This window comes from Heteronotia binoei, chromosome 6 (assembly GCF_032191835.1).
Source record: "Heteronotia binoei isolate CCM8104 ecotype False Entrance Well chromosome 6, APGP_CSIRO_Hbin_v1, whole genome shotgun sequence".
In the NCBI taxonomy this organism is placed as follows: domain Eukaryota; kingdom Metazoa; phylum Chordata; class Lepidosauria; order Squamata; family Gekkonidae; genus Heteronotia; species Heteronotia binoei.
In genome coordinates this window covers 138,735,781-138,757,915 of record NC_083228.1, presented here as the reverse complement: position 1 = coordinate 138,757,915, position 22,135 = coordinate 138,735,781, and the positions used below count along the sequence as shown (strand labels likewise).

Genomic DNA, 22,135 nt, shown 5'->3' with positions numbered 1-22,135 from the left:
CACAATCTCCTTCCCTTCCTTCCCCACAACAGACACCCTGTGAGGTAGATGAAGATATTGGATTTATATCCAACCTCCACTCCGAAGAGTCTCAGAGCGGCTCACAATCTCCTTTATCTTCCTCCCCCACAACAGACACCCTGTGAGGTGGGTGGGGCTGGAGAGGGCTCTTACAGCAGCTGCCCTTTCAAGGGCAACCTCTGCCAGAGCTACGGCTGACCCAAGGCCATTCCAGCAGGTGCAAGTGGAGGAGTGGGGGAATCAAACCCGGTTCTCCCACATAAGAGTCCGCACACTTAACCACTACACAAAACTGGATGCCAATCACCACTGCCAATCAGGAAGCAATTTGTCTGCTGGCCAGTTGGGTTTGTTTTTGCCAGGGGTGGAATTCTAGCAGGAGCTCCTTTGCATATTAGGCCATGCCCCCCCTGAGGTAGCCAATCCTCCAAGAGCTTACAAAAAAGAGCCTCGTCAGCTCTTGGAGGATTGGCTACATCGGGGGGGGGGGTGGCCTAATATGCAAAGGAGCTCCTGCTAGAATTCCACCCCTGGTTTTTGCCATCTTCTGGGCATGGAGCAGGGGTCGCTGGGGATGCATGTGTGTGAGGGAGGTACATGTGAAGTTCCTGCAGGGGGTTGGACTAGATCAGGGGTGGCCAACAGTAGCTCTCCAGATGTTTTTTTTGCCTACAACTCCCATCAGCCTCAGCCGTTGGCCATGCTGCCTGGGGCTGATGGGAGATATAGACAAAAAACATCTGGAGAGCCACTGTTCCCACACCCCTGGACTAGATAATCCTGGAGGCCTCTTTCTTCCTCTCTGATTCTATGAAGCGGCACAGTCATGTCATTTCTGGGGCAAACCCAGGCATCATGTCACACCGCTCTAGGATTCAGCAGGAACTCTATGGTTAAACCATAGAGTTTTGGCTGAATCCTAGAGTGGTGTGACATCACTTCTAGGTTCACCCCAGAAATGACCAAGGGCATTTTTTCTTATTCTCCTCCAGCCTAGTGAGCAGGCGTGGGAGCCAGGGTGTGGCCAACAGGAGATCTTTTGCCGTTGTGTGTTACCTAACAGCCATAGCTGAAGCCCCTCCTTTCCACACACCATGCCGCTGGCTTAGTGTTGCCAATTCCCAGGTGGGCCAGGACAAGCAAGTTAACAAACCTCTGCGTAAACCAGCCTCAGAAATTATAGACTTAAGTTTACGAAACATGATATAAAATTAATATTCCATATTGAACCACGTCATTACACAGGAAAAGTGCATAAGGAACTCGCCCAAAGTCACTTGAAAGGCAATTAATGTCCGACTTCCGGGGTTGGAAAATGCCGAGCTGAATTGCTTCTCAGAAGGGGAGCAGGCTGGAACTTCTGTTTGGGGTAGTGGAAGGCAATCTAATGCCTACTGCCTACTTTTCTCAGTCAGAGATTAGTCCAAGATATGCACAGGAAACTTTGAGGAGATTTACCTTGGCTAAAAGGGAGACCCGGGGCGGGGGGCGCTCCTTTGAGGCTTTGAGGGGTCTCCGGAGATGAGTTGCATTTTCATCATCTGCAGAAGTTTCCAGAGTCATTTATTTGACATAAGCTCGACAGGATCCTAATCTTCTTTGATACTGCTAAACATCTAAAGCTATACAAGACTGGTGTTGATCTGGATAACAACAGAAAAGGTACAGATCGCTATCTTTCATTCCGGGACTAATTAAAGTTAAACAAAATAAAATCAGAAGGTGGGAAATTGAAATCCAGAAAGCTTGGAAGAAGAAGGGGAGAAGGGGCAAAATTTGGACTTTGTAGATTTAAAGGACAGTGCTAAAAAGTGGAAAGGAATTTATTGTTTTGTCTACTTGCGGTTTTGGAGAAAAAGCCCCATCGTCATAGATTTGCAGCTCCCACAGCCAACACAGGAAATACGTCAAGTATCATGAGATCTCTCTACCATCCAAAACGGGATTTGGTGGCAAGCAAAGCAGGAAGTATCAGATGGAAAAGGTAAATCATTGAAGCAGCCAGCCTACTCTAGAACTATAATATCATAAAAAAACATTGGTGGCCATTGCTAGGAGGCTAAAATTTTTAAAGTGTTCGGGACATTAAAAATTGGTGGAGCCGACAGAGGTGACGATTACAAGGTAAAGACTATTGGACATTACTGTTAATAACCATTTTAGAAGCCTCTAGAGGAAAAAGGGAAAAAATTTAAAGTGAAGCAGAAAGTCACGACCACCATTTTGGAAAAAATGAAAACTTTAAAAATTAATATCTGAGCCCAGGAGGCTCTGAGGACAGCAAAATTAGGCTTATTGGAAAGAGCAAGCCTCACTCTTTTAAATCTGATAGTTGAAATTTAATTTGGTGAGGTCAAATTTTTCAGTGTTTTTACATGTCAGACCAAAAGCAAACCAGTGCAAAGACTGCTTCATTGGAGAAAATGCAGGACCAATTAGATGCAATGGAAGCCAGGATAATGAAAGGGACGAAAGAGATGATAACTGCTTCCAAAAAAGAAATTAGAAAAGATATTGAAGAGCTAAAAAAAGATATAGAGGATCTCAGAAATGAGACTGGTGACATCAAAATAAGTGCAAGAGGTGGAAGGGAGAGTGAAAGTACATGATTCCACCTTGTTAAAAATACAAGAAAAAGTGGCAACATGGAGTAAAATGGACAAATTAACAAGAATTTTAAGAGACTATGACTTAGAAGTTTTTAAGATGGAGTGGGAAAAGTTCAGAAGATATGTAGAAAAAGAGTGGAAAATAAAAGGACATTGGACAATTTTTGATAATGATTAAGTCTTAGAAGGAAGAAGAATGTAAATTTTTGTTTTTATTAGTTAAGGGTACCTTTTAATATTAGTATTATAAGTAAATAACACTGGCGGGGGTCAAGTAACGGGGGGAGGGGTGGTTAGAAAGTAATATATGGGATAGATAAAAAGAAGTTATTAATGATGAAGAAATAAGATATTGTTACCATATGTTACTAAATAAAAAAAATTGTTTAAAAAAAAAATAAAGAAAGGCAATTAATGCCCAAATTTCACAGCTGAAAGGCGCTTTCAAGAGAAGCGAAGGACAAATAGAAGTGTGGAGCTGTGCTTGATCCTTGGAGAGAAGCAGAGCAGTGCCAAATTGCAATTGTCCTCGTAGGAGCAATCGCGAAATGTGGAATAAGTACAGCCGCGTCGCGTTTCGGTTTTTTTATGCCTTGATGTACAGAAGAGATTGTCAGCGGCGTTCGTCTCCATGGAAAACTCCACCTGTGGAATTACTGCCTGCAACAACTTTCTAAAATTTGGACATTAATTGCCTTTGAAATGACTTTGGGCGAAAGTCATTTCAGTTCCTTATGCACTTTTTCTATGTGATGATGTGGTTCAGTATGGAATCTTAATTTTATATCATGTTTAGTGAACTTAAGTTGGTATAATTTCTGAGGCTGGTTTACGTGGAGGATTGTTAACCTGCTTGTCCTGCTCCACTAACCGCGTTGCTCTTTGTTGGTTGCGCAATCCCCAGATGGGGGCAGGGGATCCCCTGATTTGAAGTCCCTCCCCCGCTTCAGGGTCATTAGAAAGAGGCCAGGGGAAGGGAAATATCTGCTGGGCACTCCATGGAGAATTGAACTGTGGGTATCTGGGGCTCTGAGGGGGCTGTACTGTGAGGCAGAGGCACCAAATTTTCAGTGTAGCATCTGGTGGCTTTCCTCAAAACACCCTCCAAGTTTCAAAAAGATTGGACGAGAGGGTCCAATTCTATGAGCCCCAGAAAAAGGTGCCCCTATCCTTCATTATTTCCAAAGGGGGGAAGGCATTGAAAAAGGTGTGCGGTCCCTTTAAATGTGATGGCCAGAACTCCCTTTGGAGTTCAGTGATACTTGTCACAACCTTGCTCTTGGCTCCACCCCCATGTCTCCTGGCTCTGCCCCCTAAAACTCCAGACGTTTCTTGAATCAGACCTGGCAACCCTACCCTGGCTGAATTGGAACCCAGAACGCTTGGGAACTTCAGTGCCCCAATGTTGCTTGTGACTGCCATTCGGTAGGCTTGCCAATCCCCAGGTCCCAGCGGGGGTTCTTCCGCTTTCCCAGACTCCTTCCCGCCCCCAGTCTGGCCAATGGGGGAAAGCCCCACCCCCAGAGGACCATGTGCCTTTGCACCTCCTGAGGCTTCAGTCTCCGATTGAAAGGCTTTCTCTTGGGATGGGGTGTCTGTGTTGCTGTGAAGAAGTTGGCAGCAACTTCTGAGTAGAGAGGCAAATCCCCCGTCAGAGTCGCCAGAAACGGGGTGTGGGGGAGGGAAAGGGGAGGGAAACGTCTGCTGAGCACTTCATTATTCCCTATGTGGAGATCGATTCTCATAGGGTATAATGGGGAATTGATCTGGAGGTTTCGGGGGCTCTGGGGGAGCTGTTTTTTGAGGTAGATGCACCAAATTTTCAGCATAGTATCTAGTCCCTCTCCCCAAAGTACTCTCCAGGTTCCAAAAGGATTGAACCAGGGGGTCCAATTCTATGTGCCCCAAAAGAAGGTGTCCCTATCCTTCATTATTTCCTATGGAAGGAAGACATTTAAAAAGGTGTGCTGTTCCTTTAAATGTGATGGCCAGAACTCCCTTGGAGTTCAATGATGCTTGTCACATCCTTGTTCCTGGCTCCGCCCCCAAAGTCTCCTGGCTCCACCCCCAAAGTCCCCAGATATTTCTTGAATTGGACTTGGCAACCTTACCATTAGTGTCGGAGGACCCCTGATCTGAGTCCAGACTGAGCCTTGCCAGACGGAACCAGCAGATTTGCCCACTGTCCAGCAGAAGAAGAAGCCGGGCTGGGTATTTTGTTTCTGTTGGGAGAGCTGCCATAAAAATCCAGGGGCAAGGCCTGTTTCTGTGTTTAGACGTACAGCTCAGGGGGGATAGACAAATCTGTTTGGTGCGCCTCCCTGTCTGGGTTCGACGCCTCCAGCCCTGTGCTTACCGCAGGGGGTTGTGAGCCCCACCAAGGGCGTGTTGTGCCACCAAGGCCCAAGGCTGGGGCTGGTGTCTCTCAGGTCTCAACCACAAAAACAAATACTGGAACTACCGGAGCAACAATTCTGTACTCACAAGTAAACTCACCGTGCTAGCAAATTATTATGTCTATTAAATAGTATACAATTCTTTACAACACTTCTTTACAGATTTATAAGCGCCTCTGTGTTTTACGGAACAGCTTTTTGATAACACCAGTGCAACAGATGCTTGACAATGGGTCAAGCCCCTCCGTTTCTTTTTAGCTATTCAGGAGTCGATTGCACCTTTAAGATAGGCTTGCCAATCCCCAGGTCCCAGCGGGGGTTCTTCCACTTTTCCAGGCTCCTTCCTGTCCCCTGTCAGCTGGCCGGCGGCGGGGGGGGGGGGAAGCACCGCCCCCAGAGGATCATGTGACTTTCCCCCTCCGGAGGCTTCAGTCTCCGCTTGGAAAGGCTTCTTCTTGGGATGGGGTGTCTGTGTTACTTTGAAGATGTTGGCAGCAACTCATGAGTAGAGAGGCCAAGCCCTCACTTCAGCGTCGCCAGAAATGTGGGGCGGGGGGAGGAGGGATACGTCTGATGAGCACTTCATTATTCCCTATGTGGAGATCGATTCTCATAGGGTATAATGGGGGATTGAACTGGAGGTTTCGGGGGCTCTGGGGGAGCTGTTTTTTGAGTTAGAGGCACCAAACTTTCAGTATAGTATCGAGTGCCTCTCCCCAAAGCACCCCCCAAGTTTCAAAACGATTGGACCAGGGGGTCCAATTCTATGAGCCCCCAAAGAAGGTGCCCCTATCCTTTATTATTTCCTATGGAAGGAAGACATTTAAAAAGGTGTGCTGTCCCTTTAGATGTGATGGCCAGAACTCCCTTGGAGTTCAATTATGCTTGTCACACCCTTGTTCCTAGCTCCACCCCCAATATCTCCTGGCTCCGCCCCCAAAGTCTCCTGGCTCCACCCCCAAAGTCCCCAGATATTTCTTGAACTGGACTTGGCAACCCTACTTTAAGACCAACTGAGTTTTATTCAGAACGTAAGCTTTTGTGTGCTCTAAGCACCCTTCATCAGACGAGGAATCCAGCACAGTGAGCAGAGCCATACATAGCTGGTAGGCAATGGCTCAGAATGTAAAATGGTACCGATTTAAGATCCAATGACAGAATAGTCAAATTATCCTGCAGGCAGGGGTTTAGAATGTAAAATGGTACAAATACAAGATCCAATGGCAGAATAGTGAAATTAACAAATTGAGCAAACTTCTGTTCTGAATAAAACTAAGTTGGTATTAAAGGTGCAATCGACTCCTATTTTGTTCTACTACTTCAGACCAATGCGGCTGCCTAGCTATTGCTCAAGGTCTCCTGTTACTTTCTGTTACTTACTGCTTAGCTGGCCTGGAAATCCGACATGCTGTTGTTTATAACCCAAGATAGTTCCTGTTGCGTCTCCGGTGGAATGCAACACGTCACCCTCCCTGGTTCTCAGAGGCCTTATCTATCCACAGGTCCCTGCTAGAATGCTTTGTAGTGGAAAGTTATGGGGTTTATGTTAACCTGGTAACCTTTAGGTGTGAATGTTGCCGCCATTTGGTAACGGCTTACGTTATCCAAGAGCCCCATGGTGCAGAGTGTTAAAGCTGCAGTACTGCAGTCCTAAGCTCTGCTCACGACCTGAGTTCAATCCCCGGCAGAAGCTGGGTTTTCAGGTAGCCGGCTCGAGGTTGACTCAGCCTTCCATCCTTCCCAGGTCGGTAAAATGAGTCCCCAGCTTGCTGGGGGGAAAGTGGAGATGACTGGGGAAGGCAATGGCAAACCACCCCAGAGTCGGAAACGACTGGTGCTTGCGTGGGGACCTTTCCTTCCCTTCCCTTCCCTTCCCTTCCCTTTCCTTTCCTTTCCTTTCCTTCCCTTCCCTTCCCTTCCCTTCCCTTTCCTTTCCTTTCCTTTCCTTTCCTTTCCTTTCCTTTCCTTTCCTTTCCTTTCCTTTCCTTTCCTTTCCTTTCCTTTCCTTTCCTTTCCTTTCCTTTCCTTTCCTATGTTATCCTATATATATATAGTGAATGTGTAACTTGTATTGCCTGACAAGTGTCAGTGAAGCATCTCCTGTTCTTCTAATAAATGCATCTAATTTGAAAACCCAAAGGATCTCATTACTGGAACGTCGGGGCTTGGCACAACGGTTACAGTTTCCCCCCAAAGAGCTGTGGGGATGCTACATGAGCGTGTGACTTCAGCACTTTAAAATGGTTTTAATAATTTTAATTGTAATGTTTTTTAAACTGAAAATGTTAAATTATGGTTTTATATATTGTACTGGTTTAATTGTGTAGATACTGTCAGCCGCCCTGAGTCCGCTTGCGGAGAGGGCGGGATATAAATCAAATGTAATAAATAAAATAATAAATAAATAAGCATGGTTGCAGTGCTTGCAAAAAAGAGAGAATTTCTGCAAACGCTGCAACCGTATTGAAGTCACACGCTCGCATAGCATCCTCGCAGCTCTTTCGGGAAAAAACGTCCATCACCTTTGTCAAGCGTCTGTTACACAGGTGTTATCAAAGAGCTGTTGTGCAAAACACAGAGGCGCTTATAAATCTGTAACGAGTTGTTGTAAAGAATTGTATACTATTTCATAGGCGTAATAAGTTGCTGGCACGGTGAGTTTACTTGTGAGCCTCTCAGCAGGTTGTGGTTTTGACAGAGTCTAATCAGCATGAAGGAGCCCAGCTAAATGATGAAAGAAGTGTGTAAAGTTAAAGTGAAACTTTCCGGGAAGGTGTTATTTATGGGAATACTGGGGAACCTTAAAGTGGATAAGCCTTTCCAGGAGTTATTTAAAGCTATGATTTTGGCAGCTCGGGCTGTCATAGCATTTGGTTGGAAAGATGCCACGAAATGGACTTTGGATAAATGGAACAGTTACTTATACAAATAGATTCAGTCAGATATATTATCAATACTAAAACGAGGAAAGCAAGGCGAGGACACGATTGAAGAAATTAAGGAAAGATGGTATAAATATATAGGATGGGTAAAAACTGGAGGGGCCAATTAATGAAGTAAGGCTCAGGCTCCAAAGGGTGTGCAGGTGAAGAAGAAGAAGAAGAAGAAGAAGAAGAAGAAGAAGAAGAAGAAGAAGAAGAAGAAGAAGAAGAAGAAGAAGAAGAAGAAGAATTGCAGATTTATACCCCGCCCTTCTCTCTAAATCAGAGACTCAGAGCAGCTCACAATCTCCTTTACCTTCCTCCCCCACAACAGACACCCTGTGAGATGGGTGGGGCTGAAAGGGCTCTCACAGCAGCTGCCCTTTCAAGGACAACCTCTGCCAGAGCTATGGCTGACCCAAGGCCATTTCAGCAGCTGCAAGGGGAGGAGTGGGGAATCAAATCCTGTTCTCCCAGATAAGAGTCCGCGCACTTAACCACTACACCAAACTGCCTCTCTTGTGGTTAAAAATATAAATGAGTTCTATAATGGTCGATTTGGGAGGGGTGAAAGGAGGGAGGGGGAGGGAGGGAGGTAACTGATGGATCTGTAATATGAGTGTAATATACCGTAGGAATGTAAGATGGAGAAATAACATGAGTTATAATACAAAATAAAAAAATTATAAAAAAAGATGATGATGACGATGATGATATTGGATTTATACCCCGCCCTCCACTCCAAATCTCAGAGTCTCCGAGCGGCTCACAATCTCCGTTACCTCCCCGCCTCCCACAACAGACACCCTGTGAGGTGGGTGGGGCTGAGAGAGCTCACCTAGAAGCTGCCCTTTCAAGGACAACTCTGTGAGAGCCATGGCTGACCCAAGGCCATTCCAGCAGCTGTAAGTGGAGAAGTGGGGTATCCAACCCGGTTCTCCCAGAGAAGAGTCTGCACACTTCACCATGACCCCAAACTAGATCATCCGTGGCACCCTCAGGGGCAGAAACCAACGCACCCAAGTTTAAAGAGGTCCAAGGGGAGGGACCAGTTTGCTCATCAATCCAAGGCAAAGATCCATTTGCCCAGTGGCCTGTCACCCCAAAAGAATGAGTTGGGGCGGGGAGATTGGCAGAGCCCGGGGTTGGCTTCCCCTTGGGGAACCATTTAAATGGCATGCTCAGGAGCACCCAGGGAAGAACCAAACCAGTTCCCCATCAGGTGGATATAGACAAAATATACAGAGAAAACACCATGCTATAATATATATTCCAACTGGGGATGGAGGGAAATGTCTGCTGGGCACTCCATTATACCCTATGGAGACCAATTCCCATAGGGTATAATGGAGAATTGATCTGTAGGTATCTGGGGCTCTGGGGGGGGGGTCTGTGTTTTGAGGTAGAGGCATCAAAGTTTCAGCATAACATCCAGCGCCTCTCCTCAAAACACCCGCCAAGTTTCAAAAAGATTGAACAAGGGGGTTCAGTTCTATGAGCCCCCCAAGAAGGTGCCCCTATCCTTCATTGTTTCCAAATGGAGGGAAGGCATTTAAAAGGCATGCAGTCCCTTTAACTCAAGAGCCCCGTGGCGCAGTGGTAAAGCTGCAGTACTGCAGTCTGAACTCTCTGCTCACGACCTGAGTTCGATCCCGGCGGAAGCTGGATTCAGGTCACCGGCCCATGGTTGACTCAGCCTTCCATCCTTCAGAGGTCGGTCAAAAGAGTCCCCAATTTGCTGGGGGGGCGGGAAGTGTAGATGACTGGGGAAGGCGGTGGCAAACTACCCCATAAAAAGTCTGCCGTGAAAACGTTGTGAAAGCAACGTCACCCCAGAGTCGGAAACGACTGGTGCTTGCACAGGGGACTACCTTGACCGTTTTTAGTCCCTTTCAATGTGATGGCCAGAACTCCCTTTGGAGTTCAGTCATGCCACAGAAATTGTGTAAGATTTATACCAATATGTCTTACAAATGTTGGAAGTGAACTAAACGGACTGGTACTTTTTACCATATGTAGTGGACGCGTGAGATGGTGAAAGACTACTGGGAAATGGTGTATGAAATGTTACAGATTATGAAGACTCAGATACATTTCAAACCAGAACTTTTTTTATTGAACATATTTCCAGAGGACCATTCTAAAGAGATGAGACATTTGTTGTCACATTTTAATACAGCAGCTAGGATCCTTCTGGTGCAGAGATGGAAATCTCAGGAAATTCCCACGAAAATGAACTTGGTGGGAAAAGTTTTAGAGACAGCAGAGCTGGACTTTTTATCCCAGTTGATGGCTGGGAGATCTAAAGAAGAAGCAAGAAAAAAAAATGGATGAAACTGCATGTTTGGTTGGATACTCAAGACTCTTACGATTCTCTGGCGTGAATTGGTTTTGTTTTTCTTTTTTCCTGTATCTTATATTATAAAATTTACCTTTACTGGAATTGTCAGATTATTAGATAATAACAAAAGACATACTATAAAATTTTAAAATGGATCATATACAGCTCAGATAAAATAATATGGGACAATTTATGTAAAGAAAATATTGTAGAATTATCCTTGTGTTTTTGGAAAGTATTCTATGTAAAACAAGGCCAGAATGTATTGTGCTTTCATTTTTCTTTTCCCCTATCCCTATCCCCCAATTTTTCTGAAACTAATAAAACTTTTGAAAAATTGGAGTTCAATCATGCTTGTCACACCCTTGCTCCTGGCTCCACCCCCAAAGTCTCCTGGCTCCACACCCCAAAGACCCCAAATTGCTGGAGTACTCACTGATCTTTGAGGATGTGTTCTGAACTTTTAAACTATTTCTGTCTCCTGGAGGGTGACCAATGGTCAATGAAAATAGCCTTCTATTACACCTCAGGAAAGATCAATGCCCACCTCATAGAGTTGCCAGCCTCCAGGTGGGACCTGGAGATCCTCCTGCTCTAACAACTGATCTTCAGCTGGCAGAGATCAGCTCCTCTGGAGAAAATGGCGGCTCTGAAGGGTGGACTCTGTGGCTTTGGACCCTGCCGAGGCCCCTCCCCTCCCCAAATTCCACCCTTTCCCAGCTCCTCCCCCAAGGTCTCTAGGTATTTCCAACACAGACCTGAAAACCCTAATAGGCTTGCCAGCTCAAGGTAGGGTAATACCTGGAGATTTTGGGGGTGGAGCCTGGCAAGGGAAGGGGTTTTTTCTGGGGGGGGGGGACTTCAATGGGGTATAATGCCATAGAATTCACCTTTCAAAACATCCATTTTCACCAGGTTAACTGATTTCTGTCATGTGGAGATCAGTTCCAGGAGATATCCAGTCACCTAAACTGTATCATCATCGTCGTCGTCATCGTTTTGTTGTTTCTGTTATTATTGTAGGTTGGTGTAGTGGTTAAGTGTGCGGACTCTTATCTGGGAGAACTGGGTTTGATTCCCCACTCCTCCACTTGCAGCTGCTGAAATGGCCTTGGGTCAGCCGTAGCTCTGGCAGAGGTTGTCCTTGAAAGGGCAGCTGCTGTGAGAGCCCTCTCCAGCCCCACCCACCTCACAGGGTCTCTGTTGTGGGGGAGGAAGGTAAAGGAGATTGTGAGCCGCTCTGAGACTCTTCGGAGTGGAGGGCGGGATATAAATCCAATATCTTCATCTACCTCACAGGGTGTCTGTTGTGGGGGAGGAAGGTAAAGGAGATTGTGAGCCGCTCTGAGACTCTTCGGAGTGGAGGGCGGGATATAAATCCAATATCTTCATCTACCTCACAGGGTGTCTGTTGTGGGGGAGGAAGGGAAAGGAGATTGTGAGGCGCTCTGAGACTCTTTGGAGTGGAGGGCGAGATATAAATCCAATATCTTCATCTACCTCACAGGGTGTCTGTTGTGGGGGAGGAAGGGAAAGGAGATTGTGAGCTGCTCTGAGACTCTTCGGAGTGGTGGGCGGGATACAAATCCAATATCTTCATCTACCTCACAGGGTGTCTGTTGTGGGGGAGGAAGGGAAAGGAGATTGTGAGCCGCTCTTGAGACTCTTCAGAGTGGAGGGTGGGATATAAATCTAATATCTTCATCTACCTCACAAGGTGTCTGTTGTGGGGGAGGAAGGGGAAGGAGATTGTGAGCTGCTCTGAGACTTTTCACAGTGGAGGGCGGGATATAAACCCAATATCTTCAACTACCTCACAGAGTGTCTGTTGTGGGGGAGGTAGGGAAAGGAGATTGTGAGCCGCTCTGAGGCTCTTCGGAGTGGAGGGCGGGATATAAATCCAATATCTTCATCTACCTCACGGGGTGTCTGTTGTGGGGGAGGAAGGTAAAGGAGATTGTGAGGCGCTCTGAGTTTCTTTGGAGTGGAGGGCGGGATATAAATCCAATATCTTCATCTACCTCACAGGGAGTCTGTTGTGGGGGAGGAAGGTAAAGGAGATTGTGAGCCGCTCTGAGACTCTTCGGAGTGGAGGGCGGGATATAAATCCAATATCATCATCTTCTCCTCTTCTTTATTATTATTAATTGTTTATTTATATTCCGCCCGTTCCCCCATTACCATTTCAGTGTGTGGCCTATAGGCAACGATTGCACATGGACATAATTGTTAGCTATTTGGAAACTACTTAGAGATGCTTATCTGTAACCCGCCATGATTGTTTTTATTATTTCATTGTCAAGAGCTGATTCTTACCAATAGTATATGCATTGGTATAATCAAGGCTTCTGTATTATTTCACTTTGCACTGTTATGTCTTTGAAACCATGTTGTTGTTAAGTACTGTCTCTAGCCTGGCTAAAGAAAGGCCTCTCCGAGGCAGGGAAACATGCCTAGATGCAGCTGCAGAGGTCATCTGTTATCTGTTCAGCCAGTGACTTTAACTTTCGATTCTTCAGAAAGCAGGTTTTGAACTGGGGGGCGGGGGGAAGTACCTGTCTAGAAAGTTTTCTTGAATTATATTCACGCTTAGCTGCTTCAAGCCTTCTTTTCACACCTGATTGCTAACATGGATAATGTTCATAGTAAGGTATAAATGTAATTCTTGACCCGAGGGGTCAGTTCTAACAAAGGATGTCTTGACTGTGAACACGATGCTCGTTTAATAAAAGCCTTATTTGATTTATCTCAAAGACATTTGACATTTATATCTTGACTTGACATTTGACATTTGACTTGACATTTATATCTTTCTGTTTTAAAACATTTGAAAAGAAAAGAGACCAGGATCTTTTAGATGAGGGTTTGTTTTTTTGTTTTTTAAAAAAATCCACCTGTGTTTGTTGGTATTTCTCCACAGTTAGCTAAATCCTATGGGAACATTTACACTATGTGGTTTGGACAGACCCCTGTGGTTATCTTAAATGGATTCCAAGCCGTGAAGGATGGTCTCACCACCCACCCAGAAGATGTCGCGGGCCGTCCGCTGGCCCCTTTCTTCTATGCGATGGCCAATAACAAGGGTAAGATTATCTGGGGAATTGTGTGATAATCTGGGATATCTATTCTTATAAGTCTAGCTAAAGGACCATCAAGTTGCAGCCAATTTAAGGCACTCCCGCAGGTGCTACGGAATCTGTCACAGAATTGAGGAAATGCACGCTTGGTTCAAATTTTCTGAGAAACCAGGCGACCAGTGAAAAAGTTTATTTATTTATGTTTTATTCATTTACTTAGGCAATTTATATTCCACCCTCTCCCAAAATGGGCCCAGGGCCAATCACAACATTCCAAAAACAGTTTAAAACCACAGTTAAAACCAAATCCATAAGAACAATACAATCTGATAAATCATAATGAGTTATAATAAGTTAGTGGCTCAGTTGGGCACATTGCTATATAAACTGAGAGTCTAAAACAGTAGTAGTAGAAGAAGAAGACTGCAGATTTATACCCTGCCCTTCTCTCTGAATCAGAGCGGCTCACAATCTCCTATATCTTCTCCCCCCACAACAGACACCCTGTGAGGTGGGGGCAGATTTATACCCCGCCCTTCTCCCTGAATCAGAGACTCAGAGTGGCTCACAATCTCCTATATCTTCTCCCCCCACAACAGACACCCTGTGAGGTGGGGGCAGATTTATTACCCCGCCCTTCTCCTTGAATCAGAGTCTCAGAGCGGCTCACAATCTCCTCTGTCTTCTCTCCCCACAACAGACACCCTGTGAGGTGGGGGCAGATTTATACCCCGCCCTCCTCCCTGAATCAGAGTCTCAGAGCGGCTCACAATCTCCTCTATCTTCTCCCCCCACAACAGACACCCTGTGAGGTCGGGGCAGATTTATACCCTGCCCTTCTCTCTGAATCAGAGACTCAGAGCGGCTCACAATCTCCTCTATCTTCTCCCCCACAACAGACACCCTGTGAGGTGGGGGCAGATTTATACCCTGCCCTTCTCCCTGAATCAGAGACTCAGAGCGGCTCACAATCTCCTCTATCTTCTCCCCCCACAGCAGACACCCTGTGAGGTGGGGGCAGATTTATACCCCGCCCTTCTCCCTGAATCACAGACTCAGAGCGGCTCACAATCTCCTATATCTTCTCCCCCCACAACAGACACCCTGTGAGGTGGGGGCAGATTTATACCCCGCCCTTCTCCCTGAATCAGAGACTCAGAGCGGCTCACAATCTCCTATAACTTCTCCCCCCACAACAGACACCCTGTGAGGTGGGGGCAGATTTATACCCTGCCCTTTTCCCCTGAATCAGAGACTCAGAGCGGCTCACAATCTCCTATATCTTCTCCCCCCACAACAGACACCCTGTGAGGTGGGGGGCAGATTTATACCCCGCCCTTCTCTCTGAATCAGAGACTCGGAGCGGCTCACAATCTCCTATATCTTCTCCCCCCACAACAGACCACCTGTGAGGAGGGGGCAGATTTATACCCCGCCCTTCTCCCTGAATCAGAGACTCAGAGCGGCTCACAATCTCCTATATCTTCTCCCCCCACAACAGGACACCCTGTGAGGTGGGGGCAGATTTATACCCCGCCCTTCTCCCTGAATCAGAGACTCAGAGCGGCTCACAATCTCCTATAACTTCTCCCCCACAACAGACACCCTGTGAGGTGGGGGCAGATTTATACCCTGCCCTTTTCCCTGAATCAGAGACTCAGAGCGGCTCACAATCTCCTATATCTTCTCCCCCCACAACAGACACCCTGTGAGGTGGGGGCAGATTTATACCCCGCCCTTCTCTCTGAATCAGAGACTCGGAGCGGCTCACAATCTCCTATATCTTCTCCCCCCACAACAGACACCCTGTGAGGTGGGGGCAGATTTATACCCCGCCCTTCTCTCTGAATCAGAGACTCAGAGCGGCTCACAATCTCCTATATCTTCTCCCCCCACAACAGACACCCTGTGAGGTGGGGGGCAGATTTATGCCCCGCCCTTCTCCCTGAATCAGAGACTCAAAGCGGCTCACAATCTCCTATATCTTCTCCCCCACAACAGACACCTGTGAGGTGGGGGCAGATTTATACCCTGCCCTTCTCCCTGAATCACAGACTCAGAGCGGCTGACAATCTCCTATAACTTCTCCCCCCACAACAGACACCCTGTGACCGTGTTCCTCTAAGCTGAGTTAGCGTGAGCTAGCTCACAGATTTCTAGCCTCCAGCTCACGCATTTTTGTCTCAGCTCAGGAAGGAGGACCCCCAGAGCACACTAATTTATGCAGCAGCTCACAACTTTAATGCCAGCAGCTCACAAAGTGGAATTTTTGCTCACAAGGCTCTACAGCTTAGAGGGAACATTGCCTGTGTGGTGGGTGGGGCTTAGAGAGCTATCCCAGAAGCTGCCTTTCAAGGACAGCTCCTGCAAGAGCTATGGCTGACCCAAGGCCATTCCAGCAGCTGCAAGTGGAGGAGTAGGGAATAGATAGGATGAAATTCATATTACAGCAGAGATGGTACCGTAGCATAGAGCCAGCCGATGGAATAGGACGCCCGCTGCCTCAGTTACAGCAGTTGTGTTGGACAAATGAGGACCTTTTGTTTCCCAGTATTTTTTTTCCTTGTAAATTTTTTGTTGCTGTTCAGTCGCACAGTCGAGTCCGACTCTTTGCGACCCCATGGACAAAGTCATGCCAGGCCCTTCTGTCTGCCACCATCCTCCAAAGTCTGCTCAAATTCGTGTTGGTTACATCAGTAACGCTGTCCAGCCATCTCATCTTTTGCAGTCCTCTTCTTCTTTTCCCTTCTGCCTTTCCAGCATCAGGGAGTGCTCCCTTCTCATTTGGTGGCCAAAGTACTTGAGCTTCAGCTTCAGCATCTGACCTTCCAGGGAACAATCTGGGTTGATTTCCCTTAGGACTGATTGGATCTTCTTGCAGTCCAAGGGACTCTCAAGAGTCTTCTCCAGTGAGTGTTCCCTTCTCATTGAGTGGTTAAAGTATTTGAGCTTCAGCTTCAGCATCTGACCTTCCAGGGAACAGTCAGGGTTGATTTCCCTTAGGACTGACGGATTGGATTTTCTTGCAGTCCAAGGGACTATAAGGAGTCTTCTCCGGCACCACAGCTCGAAAGCATCTATTCTTCTGCGCTTGGCTAAATTACATATACCTTAAAGTGTGGTCACCAATTTTACAATACAACCCTAAGAACATTTTCTTGAAGTAAGGCCCATTGAATAGCCTTGAGCCCGATTCTCAATAGGCCTCTTTAGGATGGCCTTAAAGACATATTTGCTTTGACCCTCCACTCCAAATCTCAGAGTAATGCTGTTTTTCAGGCTCCTCCCCACAGTCAGCTAGGGTTGCCAAACCCCATGTGAGGGCAGGGGACCCCCTGGTTTGGAGGCCACCCCCCCACTTCCAGGGTCATTAGAAAGCAGGGGGAGGGGAGAAAAATGTCTGCTGGGAACTCTATTATTCCCTATGGAGACTGATTCCCCTAGGAAATAATGGAGAATTGATCCGCAAGTATCTGAGGCTCTGAGAGGGCATTTTTTTTGTGGTAGAGGCATCAACATTTTAGTATAGCATCCAGTGCCTCTCCCCAAAATACCCCCCAAGTTTCAAAAAGATTGACCAGGGGGTCCAGTTCTATGAGCCCCCAAAGAAGGTGCTCCTATCCATTATCCATTATCCTATCCATAAGGTATTTAAAAAGGTGTGCGGTCCCTTGAAATGTGATGGCCAGAACTCCCCTTTGGAGTTCAATTATGCTTGTCACACCCTTGCTCCTGGCTCCACCCCAATGTCTCCTGGCTCCACCCCCAAAGTTCTCCTGGCTCCACCTCCAAAGTCCCCAGATATTTCTTGAATTGGACTTGGCAACCCTACTGCCAGGCAGCCTGCCAGCAGGGAAACCCTGCCCTAACAGCCACCATGTGCCTTCAAACCTCCACGGATTTAGAAGAGGCTTGCAACTGTTAGTGTTTCTAAATGCGTCTGTGCCTTTAATCTCACCAGAAATCTGCAGGGGGGCGGGGCGAGCAATCACAGCCAGGTGGCTCTCAGTCCCTCTGTTTGTTTGGAGGAAACATCCACCCCCCTAGGCTGTTCTTTCATTCTCCTGGTTGAAATTCAGCAAATGGTTACATTCATCAACTCCCATGATTAAATTGTCCCAGTGAGATCACAAAAGTATATGCTTACTAACTGTGTTTATTTTGGCTGCTTTGTGAGAGTGTGTGGGTTCACTTTCATTTAGTGGATCTTTAGCTGCTGGGGGACGAGGAAAGACTGTATTCAGGGGAACTGCACTCTTGTATTTTTACTTATTTTGGGGGATGGGAAAGTCTCCTGGCTCCTCCTCCAATGTCCCCAGATACTTTCTGCGTTGGACTTGGCAACCCTACTAAATATATACACAAAACCCCTGTTTCCCTTCCTCCCTCCCTCCCTCCCTCCCTCCCTCCCTCCCTCCCTTCCTTCCTTCCTTCCTTCCTTCCTTCCTTCCTTCCTTCTTCCTTCCTTCCTTCCTTCCTTCCTTCCTTCCTTCCTTCCTTCCTTCCTTCCTCCCTTCCTCCCTTCCTTCCTTCCTTCCTTCCTTCCTTCCTTCCTCCTCCCTCCTTCCCTCCTTCCTTCCTTCCCTCCTTCCCTCCTTCCTTCCTTCCTTCCTTCCTTCCTTCCTTCCTTCCTTCCTTCCTTCCTTCCTTCCTTCCTTCCTTCCTTCCTTCCTTTCTTTCTTTCTTTCTTTCTTTCTTTCTTTCTTTCTTTCTTTCTTTCTTTCTTTCTTTTCTTTCTTTCTTTCTCTCTCTAAGTTTTGAGTATCTACAACTTTTTAAACTTCTTTTCAATGGATTCAGGTATTTTGCTGGCAACCGGCAGTACATGGAGGCATCAAAGAAAGTTTTCCCTGGTGACTCTGAAAGTCTGGGCTTGGGGAAGACCAGCCTTGAGTACCAGATCCAAGAGGAAGCCAGCCACCTGGTGGAGAACTTTAGCAATACCAAAGGTATGGGATGGCTGAAGGTATGGGATGGCTTTATTTTCCTCTCCATGAATCTGTCTTTCGTTTTAAATAGAAAAAATGACCCCTTGGGACAAGTTCAGACACTAAGAATACAACAGAAGAACACAAGAAAAGCCCTGCTGGATCAGACCAGTGGTTCATCTAGTCCAGCATCCTGTCTCACACAGTGGCCAGTCAGTTCCTCTGGAGGGCCAACAACAGGGCAGAGAGACTGAGGCCTTCATAAGAACATCAGAAGAGCCCAGCTGGATCAGACCAGTGAGGGTCCATCTAGCCCAGCATCTTGTTTCGCACAGTGGACAACCAGTTCCTCTGGAGGGCCAACAACAGAGCACAGAGATCGAGGCCTTCATAAGAACATCAGAAGAGCCCTGCTGGATCAGACCAGGGGTCCATCCAGTCCAGCATCCTGTCTCACACAGGGGCCAACCAGTTCCTCTGGAGGGCCAACAACAGGGCAGAGAGGCCGAGGCCTTCATAAGAACATCAGGAGAGCCCTGCAGGATCAGACCAGTAAGGGTCCATCTAATCCACCATCCTGTCCCACTCAGGGGCCAACCAGTTCCTCTGGAGGGCCAACAACAGGGCAGAGAGGCTGAGGCCTTAATAAGAACATCAGAAAAGCCCTGTTGGATCAGACCAGTGGTCCCTCTAGTCTAGCCTCCTGTCTCACACAGTGGCCAACCCATTCCTCTGGAGGGCCAACAACAGGGCAGAGAGGCTGAGGCCTTCACAAGAACATCAGAAGAGCCCTGCTGGATCAGACCATTACTGACTGCCACTTTAGGGTCAGGAAGCAGATTTTCTCCAGACCAGTTTGGCCAGGGATCCTGGAGATCTTTTTCTTCTTCTGAGAGTGGAGCAGGGGTCACTGGGGGTGTGTTGGGAAGTATTTGTGAGTTTCCTGCATTGTGCAGGGAGTTGGACTGGGTGACCCTAGAGGTCCTTCCAACTCTGTGATTCTAGGTGGTCTAGGGAACCAAAAGCCTTTAGGCCAGTCTCACAGCAGTTTCATTTGCAGGAATGATTTCACCTGTTTGTGAATGAGGCCTTTAGCTGCAACAATTGCTCTCAAAAGTCAAAAGTTTAGGTATGACTCAAAATTCCGAGGCTTTGACATAAAACCTCGCTACAGCTGTGACTCAGAATGAGGATTCGAAAATGACTTGTGTTCTACTTCCTACTGAGAAAGTGTTATCAGAGCATATGGAACTGTGACCTACATCAGTTGGACTTGCCATTCCCAACTGGAAGAAACTGTCTAAAGCCAAACCCTCACAACTATTTATTGTCCAACAGGGTTCAATCTGAGGTTCATGGAGGATATCTTGCTCTTTAGGACATATGAACATTTGAAGCTGCCTTATACAGAATTAGACCCTTGGTCCATCAAAGTTGCACCTGCTGGAATGGCCTTGGGTCAGCCATAGCTCTGGGAGAGCTCTCTCAGCCCCACCCACCTCACAGGGTGTCTGTTGTGGGGGAAGAAGATAAAGGAGATTGCGAGCCTCTCTGAGTCTCTGATTCAGAGAGAAGGCTGGGGTACAAATCTGCAGTCTTCTTCTTCTTCCGTTCCACTCCTCCTGAGAGCCAGTTTGGTGTCGTGGTTAAGTGCACAGACTCTTACCTGGGAGAAATGGGTTTGATTCCCCACTCTTCCACTTGCAGCTGCTGGAATGGTCTTGGGTTAGCCATAGCTCTTGCAGAAGTTGTCCTTGAAAGGGCAGCTTCTGTCAGAGTTCTCTCAGCCCCACCCACCTCACAGGGTGTCTGTGTGGGGGAAGAAAATAAAGGAGATTGTGAGCCGCTCTGAGACTGAGATTTGGAGTGGAGGGCGGGATATAAGCAGGGCTCTTTTTCTAGCAGGAGCTCCTCTGCATATTAGGCCACACCCCCTTGATTTAGCCAATCCTCAAAGAGCTTAGAGGGCTCTTAGTACAGGGCCTACTGTAAGCTCCAGAAGGATTGGCTACATCAGGGGGGCGTGGCCTCATATGCAAAGGAGCTCCTGATAGAAAAAGAGCCCTGGATATAAATTCAATATTATCATCATATCAAAAAAGTCCGTAGTGTCTAAAGCGGTGGTTCTCCAGGCCTCAGGCTGAAGTCTTTCGTATCACCTCCTACCTCATCCTTTCAACTTTTATTCCCATGTGAATTATGCATCTGATTGTCCACTTGATGATGATGATATTGGAGTTATACCCAACCCTCCACTTTGAATCTCAGAGCCTTAGAGCGGCTTAGGGGAGGGACGGTGGCTCAGTGGTAGAACATTTGCTTGGTAAGCAGAAGGTCCCAGGTTCAATCTCCGGCATCTCCAACTAAAACAGGCAAGTAGGCGTGAAAAACCTCAGCTTGAGAACCTGGAGAGCCATGAATGGGGATGTGGCTCAGTGGTAGAGCATCTGCTTGGTAAGCAGAAGGTCTCAGATTCAATCCCTCGCATGTCCAACTAAAAAGGGTCCAGGCAAGTTGGTGTGAAAAACCTCAGCTTGAGACCCTGGAGAGCTGCTGCCAGTCTGAGTAGACAATACTGACTTTGATGGACCTCTGAGGGTCTGATTCAGTAGAAGGCAGCTTCATATGGATTTAGCGGAGGGACAGTGGCTCAGTGGTAGAGCATCTGCTTGGTAAGCAGAAGGTCCCAGGTTCAATCCCCGGCATCTCCAACTAAAAAGGGTCCAGGCAAGTAAGTGTGATTCAGTAGAAGGCAGCTTCATAGGTTCATATGGATTTAGCGGAGGGATGGTGGCTCAGTGGTAGAGCATCTGCTTGAACATATGAACATATGAAGCTGCCTTATACTGAATCAGACCCTTGGTCCATCAAAGTCAGTATTGTCTTCTCAGACTGGCAGCGGCTCTCCAGGGTCTCAAGCTGAGGATTTTCATGCCTACTTGCCGGGACCCTTGGTAAGCAGAAGGTCCCAGGTTCAATCCCCGGCATCTCCAACTAAAAAGGGTCCAGGCAAGTAGGTGTGAAAAACCTCAGCTTGAGACTCTGGAAAGCTGCTGCCAGTCTGAGTAGACAGTACTGAGATCAAGTGCCGTGTTCTACTGGAGAAAGTTTTCCTTCCAGACGTTTCGTTCTCAGCTGCGGAGAACATCCTCAGTGGCGTTGCAGCCGGAGCAGGCGCTCAGACCTTCTTGGCTGCTGTGCATTGAGTGGAGAGAAAACTGAGTAAAAACTTTCTCCAGTAGAACACGGCACTTGATCCCGAAAGATTCTACGAACCCTAATGATGTTACCAGCCATGAAAACCTGAAATCTTTGATAAACAGTACTGACTTTGATGGATCGAGAGTTGATTCAGTAGGGCAGCTTCATATGTTCACAATCTCCTTTACCTGTCTCCCCCACAACAAACACCCTGTGAGGTGTAGTTGTAGGTGGGGCTGAGAGAGCTCTCCCAGAAGCTGCCCATTCAAAGGCAACTCTGTGAAAGCTGTGGCTGACGCAAGGCCATTCCAGCAGCTGCAAGTGGAGGAGTCAAACCTGGTTCTCCCAGATAAGAATCGGTGTCTTTTGAGGGGAAAGAAGGGAAAGGAGATTGTAGGCTGCTCTGAGACTCTGTCCTTGAAAGGGCAGCTTCTGGGAGAGCTCTCTCAGCCCCACCCACCTCACAGGGTGTCTGTTGTGGGGGAGGAAGATAAAGGAGATTGTAAGTCGTTCTGAGACTCTGATTCAGAGAGAAGAGTGGGGTATAAATCTGCGGTCTTCTTCTTCTTCTAGGCCGGGAGCACCATAGAGACCAACATAGAGGGTACAAACTTTTGAGGGTTAAAGTTCCCTACGTCAGG

The 22,135-nt window shown here is 47.1% G+C and overlaps 1 pseudogene; it reads left to right on the top strand.

Moving 5' to 3' along the window:
* The window catches only part of LOC132574466 (cytochrome P450 2J6-like), a 64,515-nt pseudogene that overhangs the window by 11,132 nt on the left and 31,248 nt on the right, over nucleotides 1–22,135 (top strand).